The 11,809-nt window shown below is 39.8% G+C and overlaps 1 long non-coding RNA gene across 1 annotated transcript; it reads right to left on the reverse strand.

The window, feature by feature from the left end:
- Positions 1 to 7,122: 7,122 nt before the first annotated feature.
- Positions 7,123 to 7,867, reverse strand: LOC117509725. Its single transcript, XR_004560480.1, has 3 exons — positions 7,798 to 7,867; positions 7,421 to 7,470; positions 7,123 to 7,335 (listed from the first exon to the last, which is right to left on the reverse strand). It is a non-coding gene; the product is annotated as an uncharacterized LOC117509725 (long non-coding RNA).
- Positions 7,868 to 11,809: the final 3,942 nt, after the last annotated feature.

An 11,809-nucleotide genomic window follows, 5' to 3' on the forward strand; every position in this document is an offset into this window, starting at 1 on the left:
GAGCATGCCATAGGTATAAAAGGCACTGCGCTGCGGTGGTTTGAATCATATTTGTCTAATAGATTACAATTTGTTCATGTAAATGGGGAATCTTCTTCACAGACTAAAGTTAATTATGGAGTTCCACAAGGTTCTGTGCTAGGACCAATTTTATTCACTTTATACATGCTTCCCTTAGGCAGTATTATTAGACGGTATTGCTTAAATTTTCATTGTTATGCAGATGATACCCAGCTTTATCTATCCATGAAGCCAGAGGACACACACCAATTAGCTAAACTGCAGGATTGTCTTACAGACATAAAGACATGGATGACCTCTAATTTCCTGCTTTTAAACTCAGATAAAACTGAAGTTATTGTACTTGGCCCCACAAATCTTAGAAACATGGTGTCTAACCAGATCCTTACTCTGGATGGCATTACCCTGACCTCTAGTAATACTGTGAGAAATCTTGGAGTCATTTTTGATCAGTATATGTCATTCAAAGCGCATATTAAATAAATATGTAGGACTGCTTTTTTGCATTTACGCAATATCTCTAAAATCAGAAAGGTCTTGTCTCAGAGTGATGCTGAAAAACTAATTCATGCATTTATTTCCTCTAGGCTGGACTATTGTAATTCATTATTATCAGGTTGTCCTAAAAGTTCCCTAAAAAGCCTTCAGTTAATTCAAAATGCTGCAGCTAGAGTACTGACGGGGACTAGAAGGAGAGAGCATATCTCACCCATATTGGCCTCTCTTCATTGGCTTCCTGTTAATTCTAGAATAGAATTTAAAATTCTTCTTCTTACTTATAAGGTTTTGAATAATCAGGTCCCATCTTATCTTAGGGACCTCGTAGTACCATATCACCCCAATAGAGCGCTTCGCTCTCAGACTGCAGGCTTACTTGTAGTTCCTAGGGTTTGTAAGAGTAGAATGGGAGGCAGAGCCTTCAGCTTTCAGGCTCCTCTCCTGTGGAACCAGCTCCCAATTCAGATCAGGGAGACAGACACCCTCTCTACTTTTAAGATTAGGCTTAAAACTTTCCTTTTTGCTAAAGCTTATAGTTAGGGCTGGATCAGGTGACCCTGAACCATCCCTTAGTTATGCTGCTATAGACATAGACTGCTGGGGGGTTCCCATGATGCACTGTTTCTTTCTCTTTTTGCTCTGTATGCACCACTCTGCATTTAATCATTAGTGATTGATCTCTGCTCCCCTCCACAGCATGTCTTTTTCCTGGTTCTCTCCCTCAGCCCCAACCAGTCCCAGCAGAAGACTGCCCCTCCCTGAGCCTGGTTCTGCTGGAGGTTTCTTCCTGTTAAAAGGGAGTTTTTCCTTCCCACTGTAGCCAAGTGCTTGCTCACAGGGGGTCGTTTTGACCGTTGGGTTTTTACATAATTATTGTATGGCCTTGCCTTACAATATAAAGCGCCTTGGGGCAACTGTTTGTTGTGATTTGGCGCTATATAAAAAAATTGATTGATTGATTGATAAATACAGTGGGGGAAATAAGTATTTGACTCCCTGTCAGTTTTGCAGGTTTTTGCACCTACAAACAATGGAGAAGTCTGTAATTTTTATCGTAGGTACACTTTAACTGTGAGAGACAGAATCTTAAAAAAAAAAAAATCCAGAAAATCACATTGTATGATTTTTAAATAATTAATTTGCATTTTAATGCATGAAATAAGTATTTGACCCCCTACCAACCAGCAAGAATTCTGTCTCACACAGACCTGTTAATTTTTCTTTAAGAAGCCCTCTTATTCTGCACTCTTTACCTGTATTAATTGCACCTGTTTGAACTTGTTACCTGTATAAAAGACACCTGTCCAAACACTCAATCAATCACACTCCAACCTGTCCACCATAGCCAAGACCAAAGAGCCGTCTAAGGACACCAGGGACAAAACTGTAGACCTGTACAAGACTGGGATGGACTACAGGACAACAGGCAAGCAGCTTGGTAGAAGACAACAACTGTTATAATTATTTATTAGAAAGTGGAAGAAACACAAGATGACTGTCAGTCTCCCTTGGTCTGGGATTCCATGCAAGATCTCACTTTGTGGGGTAAGGATGATTCTGAGAAAGCTCAGAACTACACAGGAGGACCTGGTCAATGACCTGAAGACAGCTGGGACCACAGTCACAAAGATTACATTTGTAACACATGATGCTATCATGGTTTAAAATCCTGCAGGGCAGCAAGGTCCCCCTGCTCAAGCCAGCACATGTCCAGGCCCGTTTTAAGTTCACCAGTGACCATCTGGTCATGTGGTCAGATGAGCCCAAAATAGAGCTTTTAAGAATCAACTCCACTTGCTGTGTTTGGAGGATGAGAACAACCGCAAGAACACCATCCCAACCATGAAGCATGGGGGTAGAAACATAATTTTTGGGGGTGCTTTCTCCCAAAGGGGACAGGACAACTGCACTGTATTGAAGGGAGGATGGATGGGGTCATGCATCGCAAGATTTTGGAAAACAACCTCCGTCCCTCAGTAAGAGCATTGAAGATGGGTCATGGCTGGGTCTTCCAGCATGACAATGACCCCAAACACACAGCCAGGGCAACTAAGGAGGGGCTCCGTAAGAAGCATTTCAAGGTCCTGGAGTGGCCTGGCCAGTCTCCAGACCTGAACTCAATAGAAAATCTTTGGAGGGAGCTGAAACTCCAAACCTGAAAGATTTGGAGAAGATCTGTATGGAGGAGTGGACCAAAATCCCTGCTGCAGTGTGTGAAAACTTGGTCAAGGAAATGTCTGACCTCTATAACGGCAGACAAATGTTTCTGTACCAATTGTTAAGCTCTGTTTTCTAGGGGGTCAAATACTTATTTCATGCAATAAAATGCAAATTAATTATTTAAAAATCAAACTGTGATTTTCTGGATTTTTGTTTAGATTCTGTCTCTCACAGTTTAAGTGTACCTATGATAAAAATTACAGACTTCTCCATTCTTTGTAGGTGGGAAAACCTGCAAAACTGACAGGGGATCAAATACTTATTTTCCCAACTGTAATCTGGAGCAACACTGGTTTACGCTAAATTATTCTTGTTCAAGTCAATGACATCACAGCACTGACACACAGGAATATCATTCATTAAGTACCGTTCACATCAAGGACAGGATCTGGCGCTTCATCATCTTCATCGCTTTCTCCTACTGCATCCATTTCTACATCTGGTTCCAGTTCATCTGGAGAATAGAATGTTTACAGTTTACGCATAATATGGGCACATACTCAATTTGGATTTAGTAAATCTGAGTTTGACCAGCTCAAAATGAATTAATGAAAAATTCTTGCTCTTAACATGAATACATGCACATCCAGTCCACAGATACAATTTTCAAACTATCCTTATTAAACACTTATCATTCCGGCTGGCTGCGTGCAGTTGAGATTTTTATCTAAATCACCTATTACTTGTATATGTCCAAGGTTTTCATGCACTTGAGATATTACAGAGAATATTTGAAATATTAGAAGTCATATGAATGGTAAAAAAAAATATTTGAGTATATGTTAAGACATAAATGTGCTATTTGAACCAAAATGTAACTGGATTGGATTATTAGAATTTTCATAATAGAAAAAGAACCATTACCGCCGCAATATTACAGATCAGTGTCTCATTGTGAGGCTTCACAGTATGTGTGGGTGGGGCCTATAGGCCGCTGAGCCGCTCACCCAATCCCACTACACCCGCTATAAATGATCCCATGAAAGCAATAATAAATTTGGCTGTTGTCATTAGAGCTTTAATTGGTTTGTAGGAACCTAAACATATGGGTTGTGTTGCAGCTATAATGTTTAAAACAACCCGCCAGAAAAACTCTCCTCAGGTAAGAGGTTAGTGCATATCATATGTATATATATATATATATATATATATATATATACACATACCTTCAATCTCAATTTCATCCAAGGATTTTCCCTGGAATCTTCTCAGAGATCCTTTTTTCATCGCCAGCAGCAGTTTTGACATTTTTGCAATTTGTATGGTTGCATCTGGCATTCTGTAATAGTCTCTATGGACCCGAATGTCATGGCCCAAAAAGTTTGCCAGTTGGTCAAGTTCATTATCTTTGAGGTTTAAAATCTGGGACATTGTTGCCACATGTTTACGAAGCTGTGTAGACCTCAGGTACTCAGGGTGCTGCGCACCACACTGGGCTGCAAAAACCCGGATGCAGTCCTGTCCCCTGTAGAAGCTGCTGGAGAGGCACTTTGGACTTCCAAACAGATAGGGGTTGTCGCTGTCAACTTCACATGCATCTCTTTTGTCAACAAGAAGTGTTAGGGCACTGACAATATCTGGGTTCAACAACACTGCAACTTTTCGTCCTCTTTTGCCCATAATTTCGACTCTACTGAAGTACTTCGACATTTTTTGCTCAAATGGTGAAAGGCCAGCAGCTATGTCGTCATGGAGCTCAGTCTGATCTCTTTTCCTGAAAGACTCAAGTGTCATTTTTGAGACCTCTCCTGCACAGCGTCTGTTGAAGACAATTATTTGAGTGAGTACCACTCTAACAAGTTCTCCATAAGCCTGTGGAGACTCATGAAGCCTTAAGCCATTAAGCGCATCAGCTGATTTTTTTTCCAAGTATTTGTGGAGAAGCTGGACATCTTTAGTGAAAGGTATTGTTGACGGCTTATTAAACTTTGATTTGCTCAAAGTAGAAAGAGCTGTGTGTGAGACAAGACCCGCCCATTCACTTGAGCAGAGCTTGTTGAATCGTTCTGCTGCTTTTATGGCAGTATCATCTTCTGCTGCGATGGCCCTGCAGAGAATAATGTCTCCAATCTTTCTGAGAGAATGTCCTAATTTCAAAGCAAGACTTGGTGTCTTATAAGAGTTGTTTTCATCATCATACCCAGCAACATCTTTTACAGTCTCGAGTTTGTAAAAATTGTTTGGTTTGAGCGCATCTTCGAAGGAGAATAGGGAGGATCTTCTTCTTAAGCTCACCAAAAGTCTGCCCATTTCCCGAGCCTTCTGTCTAATGTATTCCGATTTTGTTTGATCATTTCCATGCTTGTTATAAATTGACTGACATAACTGTAATATAAGGAAATCATTGCGAACTACAGATGAAATGTCATCATCCTTCATTTTCCCTAAGATCTTCCAAACTCCAGGTGAAATTGCTTGGGAAAATGTTGCCTCTGCAATATCTGCCAAAGCCAAAACTTGGACCCTATCAGTTTCTCCAGAGTCTGAGACAGTTTTCATTGGGCATCTAGCTGAGTGGCGCCACAGTTCTTTGCGTAGAAACATGCCTTTACAGTATGTGCAGTGGACAAATGTTGCAGCAGTTATTTTAGTTAGTGATTTTTTTGGTCTTCTTTTTAGTTTTAGCAGTCCTTTCTGACTTTCCAAAACCTCTAGATTATGTTGATGGTTTCCTTTGTTTCGTAGCTTCTCAAGTAGCCTTTTTCTCTGCTTGGAATGTTTAGGGAGCAAGAAGGCTGCAGCAATGTCTGGCTCATTAGCTTCATGCTGCTTAAAGTGACGAGCAATTTTAGACTGAGGTTTCTTGCACACATAATAATTTTTGTGGGTATAAGAATTAGCTTTGTTTTTTGTTACAATGTCAATCGTCCTGTCCTCAGAACATGATTCCGTTTGTTTTTCCATAACACTATCAGGCTTCTGGGCAGTGACTGTGGTAGTATCATGAGAATCAGAGAGTTGTTCATGACATACGAGGTCTATTAGAAAAGTATCCGACCTTATTATTTTTTTCAAAAACCATATGGATTTGAATCACGTGTGATTACATCAGACATGCTTGAACCCTCGTGGGCATGCAAGAGTTTTTTCACGCCTGTCGGTTACGTCATTCGCCTGTGGGCAGTCTTTGAGTGAGGAGTCGTCCACCCGCTCCTCGATTTTTTTTCATTGTTTAGGAATGGCTCAGAGACTGTTGCTTTGTTTGATAAAATTTTTTTCAAAACTGTAAGGCACAACTGAGTGGACACCATTCAATAAATTCAGCTGGTTTTCGGTAAAAATTTTAACGGCTGATGAGAGATTTTGGTCTGGTAGTGTCGCTTTAAGGACGGCCCACGGCGCCTGACGGCGATCTGCGCTTCGAGGCGGCAGCGTCTCGCCGTTTCAAGTTGAAAACTTCCACATTTCAGGCTCTGTTGACGCAGTAAGTCGTCAGAGAACAGAGAACTTTCAGAAGAAGTCGGCATGAGGAGTTTATTCGGACATTCCATTGTTAACGGTAATTTTGTAATGAAAGAACGTGCGGGCAGAGTCGCATGTCGGGCTGGACCCGACCGCGGGGGGTCGCGGCAGGAAAAACACCTCCGTTGGAAATCTTAACGGGCAAGTTGGAACATGCCCAAGCTGTTAAACAATTTCTCAGTTACTCACTTGTTGAAAGCCATCAAAAGCCGCCTGAATTCTACAAATGGTTTTCAACACGGAGGTGTTTTTCCTGTCGCGGCGCACACAGATTTGCCGAGTCGTCACGGAAACGACTCGGCGAATTTGCGCGTACATCTTTCATTAAAAAAATGTCCTTAAACAGTGGAATGTCCACATAAATTCCTCATGCCGGCCTCTTCTGAATCTTCTCTGTTCTCTCACGACGTCCTGGGTGAATTAAGCCTTAAATTAGGATGTTTTCAGCTCGAAACAGGCCGACGACAGCGCCTGGAAGCGCTGCAGGACGTCCCGCTCCGTGGGAAGTCCTTACACCGACAGAAACACCCCATAATCTCTCATCAGCCATTAAACTTTTCACAGAAAACCAGCTTAATTTCTCGAATAGTGTCCACTCGGATATTCCTCACAGGTCCAGAAAAAATTTTGATAAAGCAACGCGCGCCGTCTCGAGCAGCGTGTGAAACAAAGGAATTCAGCCAAGAGGATGGGACCACATCTCACTCAAGGCCTGCCCACAGGGAAATGACGTCACCGACACGCGTGAAAAAACTCACGCATGCGCACGAGGGTTCAAGCATGATTGGTGTAATCGCATGTCATTCAAATCCATATAGTTAAAAAAAAAAATAAAAGGGTCGGTTTATTATCTAAGAGACCTCGTACAAGGTCCTCTGCTGTGATGGATTTTTTGCTCGTCATGTCCTGTGGAGTGGATGAACTTGAAGATTGTGGCAAGCTCATTGACCTCTTCTTAGAAGACTCCAAAAGAAGAGGCGGGCTCATGCAAGATGCTGGCATGGCGTTGAGGGAAAGACTGTCATCACTGTTGCTACTTGTAGCATTGTCAGTAGAAGAGCCATCAATACCCGAGCAAGGTAGATATTCTTTATCAGAACTGGATCCTTCAGAACTGGATATTTCAACACTGACCTGAAAAACAAAATGCATCATTTTTTAAAAAAGGTTTGATTGAACAAATATTTTGCATTAACAAACTTTTATTAAATAAACATACCATTGACATAGTCTTCATGAAGCAGGTTTTGTGCCATGATCTTGAACATACTGCAAGGAAAAAAAAAGAAAACAAAACAAAACAAAAAAAAACAGGAGGAATAAAAGGCTCAGGTAGATCTTTAATTTTCAGCACATCAGCATACAATGCATTTGCTTAAAAAAAAAGATAATTCTGGAAATATTTTTACAAATGAAAAACTAAATTTGAACATATTATTTGACCAAAAGTAATAAGGGACATCAAAATACAATTTATTTATGGACAAATCCTTAAAATGAACTTTTTTTTTTTTTTTTTGAAGAAAATCAAGAAAACACAGAGACAAAAGTATATACCATGACTCATTTGAGAGCCACATTTGATTGGATACTCACATTTGCAGGTATATCCAAGCCATTTTAGACTTGACACAGGTCCTGTACAATCCTCACATGAATCCAAACTTGACAAGACAGCATTGCAAAGTATATGGTTGCACTATACATCCAAAAACAAAAAAAGAAGACCTTATTATTTAAAATCATGCAAGACTAAGAAATTAACGGACTTCGTAATTTCAAGATAGGAGAGAACATCAGCTGTAGAATCCATAATTAACAATATATTACAGAAACTTTGACAATTGACACTTTCATTCATCATTAATTTTGAGGAATATGCTTTGTAGGCCTGTGTTCAGTTTAAAATTTTTTGATATCTGTTCCAATACCACTACCTTCACACTCGATACATTTTTGATACCTATTTAATAAAACTCATTGTAACAAAAAGAAAAATGATATGTCTATTATTTTTTTCATTCTGGACATTTTATCCCCTCAAAGCAGTTTTCTAATATAAAAGATAAATCTTTTTCAGTTCTGACAAGTCAGTGACAAAGTCAAATGCATGTGTATCATTATTTCAATGCTCATAAATACAAGCATCCTTAAATGCACCATTTGTTTTGGGAGCAGCAAACACACAGATTTTGAGCAGCATGAGTGTGAAGAGGTGTTGGCTCATTACTTGTAGATAAAGTTGAATTTACTGTGTTAGAATGGAGGGATAGTTGCATGTTTTTCATCTTTAAGTCCTTTTGTGCTTTGGAAAACAAATTTAGTTTTTTAACCACTCAACAGTGACACACTCGCTCACAATCAATCAATCAATCAATCAATTTTTTTTTTATATAGCGCCAAATCACAACAAACAGTTGCCCCAAGGCGCTTTATATTGTAAGGCAAGGCCATACAATAATGATGTAAAACCCCAACGGTCAAAACAACCCCCTGTGAGCAAGCACTTGGCTACAGTGGGAAGGAAAAACTCCCTTTTAACAGGAAGAAACCTCCAGCAGAACCAGGCTCAGGGAGGGGCAGTCTTCTGCTGGGACTGGTTGGGGCTGAGGGAGAGAACCAGGAAAAAGACATGCTGTGGAGGGGAGCAGAGATCGATCACTAATGATTAAATGCAGAGTGGTGCATACAGAGCAAAAAGAGAAAGAAACAGTGCATCATGGGAACCCCCCAGCAGTCTACGTCTATAGCAGCATAACTAAGGGATGGTTCAGGGTCACCTGATCCAGCCCTAACTATAAGCTTTAGCAAAAAGGAAAGTTTTAAGCCTAATCTTAAAAGTAGAGAGGGTGTCTGTCTCCCTGATCTGAATTGGGAGCTGGTTCCACAGGAGAGGAGCCTGAAAGCTGAAGGCTCTGCCTCCCATTCTACTCTTACAAACCCTAGGAACTACAAGTAAGCCTGCAGTCTGAGAGCGAAGCGCTCTATTGGGGTGATTTGGTACTACGAGGTCCCTAAGATAAGATGGGACCTGATTATTCAAAACCTTATAAGTAAGAAGAAGAATTTTAAATTCTATTCTAGAATTAACAGGAAGCCAATGAAGAGAGGCCAATATGGGTGAGATATGCTCTCTCCTTCTAGTCCCCGTCAGCACTCTAGCTGCAGCATTTTGAATTAACTGAAGGCTTTTTAGGGAACTTTTAGGACAACCTGATAATAATGAATTACAATAGTCCAGCCTAGAGGAAATAAATGCATGAATTAGTTTTTCAGCATCACTCTGAGACAAGACCTTTCTGATTTTAGAGATATTGCGTAAATGCAAAAAAGCAGTCCTACATATTTGTTTAATATGCGCTTTGAATGACATATCCTGATCAAAAATGACTCCAAGATTTCTCACAGTATTACTAGAGGTCAGGGTAATGCCATCCACAGTAAGGATCTGGTTAGACACCATGTTTCTAAGATTTGTGGGGCCAAGTACAATAACTTCAGTTTTATCTGAGTTTAAAAGCAGGAAATTAGAGGTCATCCATGTCTTTATGTCTGTAAGACAATCCTGCAGTTTAGCTAATTGGTGTGTGTCGTCTGGCTTCATGGATAGATAAAGCTGGGTATCATCTGCGTAACAATGAAAATTTAAGCAATACCGTCTAATAATACTGCCTAAGGGAAGCATATATAAAGTGAATAAAATTGGTCCTAGCACAGAACCTTGTGGAACTCCATAATTAACTTTAGTCTGTGAAGAAGATTCCCCATTTACATGAACAAATTGTAATCTATTAGACAAATATGATTCAAACCACCGCAGCGCAGTGCCTTTAATACCTATGGCATGCTCTAATCTCTGTAATAAAATTTTATGGTCAACAGTATCAAAAGCAGCACTGAGGTCTAACAGAACAAGCACAGAGATGAGTCCACTGTCCGAAGCCATAAGAAGATCATTTGTAACCTTCACTAATGCTGTTTCTGTACTATGATGAATTCACAAGGCATATAAAGCCAACATGAACCCCATCTCAGTTGCTGCGAAGCACTGTAACTTGGCAAAAAAAAACAAAAAAACGAGGCATGTTTTGATACTCAATAGTGTCAAAAAAATTTCAACCCTACTCATTTGACAAAGTACCTCCATGATAAAAGTGGCAATCAACTGCAGTGTATAGTATGATCTCAACTCATTGGTCAGTCAATAAAACCCTCCCTTATTGGTTGTAGTGCCATGAGACAGGGACACAAGTTGAACATTTTTCAACTTTCTTGTATGGCATTGCAAGCCTGCGTATGCACATCTATGAGAACAAGTGCGAAATCTGTCACTTGGGTGTAGGAGGGGAAGCAATTTTTGCCTTGTTGCATAAGTTCCACATGAAAATGAAAGGAAAAGGAGAGAGGGCACCTTTTGTGTATCTCACCCATAAGCCCATCATCCCTGTAGGCAACAGTGATGATGTAAGAACCAAGCAAATCCCTCCACTTTTTTCTACGTCTCAGAACAAATCAGCCGTCGCTATGTACGACTCTCGTATAAATGGAGCATAAGAAGGAAGATATGTTCACTTACTTTCTCTGTCTCTGATGAGCAGGGCTTCTCGATGTTCTGTGCTTTATTACACACCTCCTGTAAATGTGTGTGTGAGAGAGGAACACAGGATCAGGACAACTTAGAAAACTCCTTTAAAAGACAAATACTATTGAATTGCATTCACCACTGTGCAAACAAGTTAATCGCCCATCCCCCACACTGACAATGTTCTCATAAACACATGTCCTTTTTAACCGCCTTAGAGTCGGCCTGTGTGTGTGTGTGTGAGTACACATCGACATCCGCCGTGAAAGGCTTCAAATGGGCCTGTCTCAAACACATCTCCCACTAAACCCAACTTACGCGTTTTTGTGTGTAAAAACGTAACCAAAGTAGGTTAAAATGTAATTGGTTAAAATTGATGGACTTTAAGAATTTATGCTGTGGGGATTATTTACACGTAAAATCGTTGACACCTATTTAATAAATGTGATGAACTGGATAAGAGTGCTGGTTTTCATTGTTTTCAACTAAAATAGGAATGAAAATAATTACTGCTGTGAAAAGTCTATTTGAAGCAGTATTTAGTGTGGAAAAATAACATTAGAACTCCAGAATAAAGGCCAGTAACAACACTATAACTATATTTTGATATATCGTCTTCAGTCATATGCCAACTTATAGTGAAAATATGAAACAGATATTTGTCTGACCACATGGCCAAATGAGGTTTGAAAATGGCAAAATTAAAAATCAAGCATATATCTAACAATTGTGCCTTTCCAGAAGTAGCAACAGGTTGCTTTTCTGATAGATATGGTCTAATATGTCAAAACTAATGAGGAAAAAAAATCTGTACTTTATATAATGTAAAAAGATTTTCAAGTTCTACAGAAAAGGTTAGCCCTTGCTTTTGACTTTCAAAGCTGTGTATTCTGTACAATTGGGAGATATTCATGGTTGAAAGTGCACAAAGAGCCTCATTTGGTAAAATTCAAAACATTATCAAAAATTTCCAGGAGCTGTGGTTTCAACACTAACTCAGATACAACTCTAATATTTTGGGTTTTT

This window comes from Thalassophryne amazonica, chromosome 5 (genome assembly GCF_902500255.1).
Source record: "Thalassophryne amazonica chromosome 5, fThaAma1.1, whole genome shotgun sequence".
NCBI classification, from domain to species: domain Eukaryota; kingdom Metazoa; phylum Chordata; class Actinopteri; order Batrachoidiformes; family Batrachoididae; genus Thalassophryne; species Thalassophryne amazonica.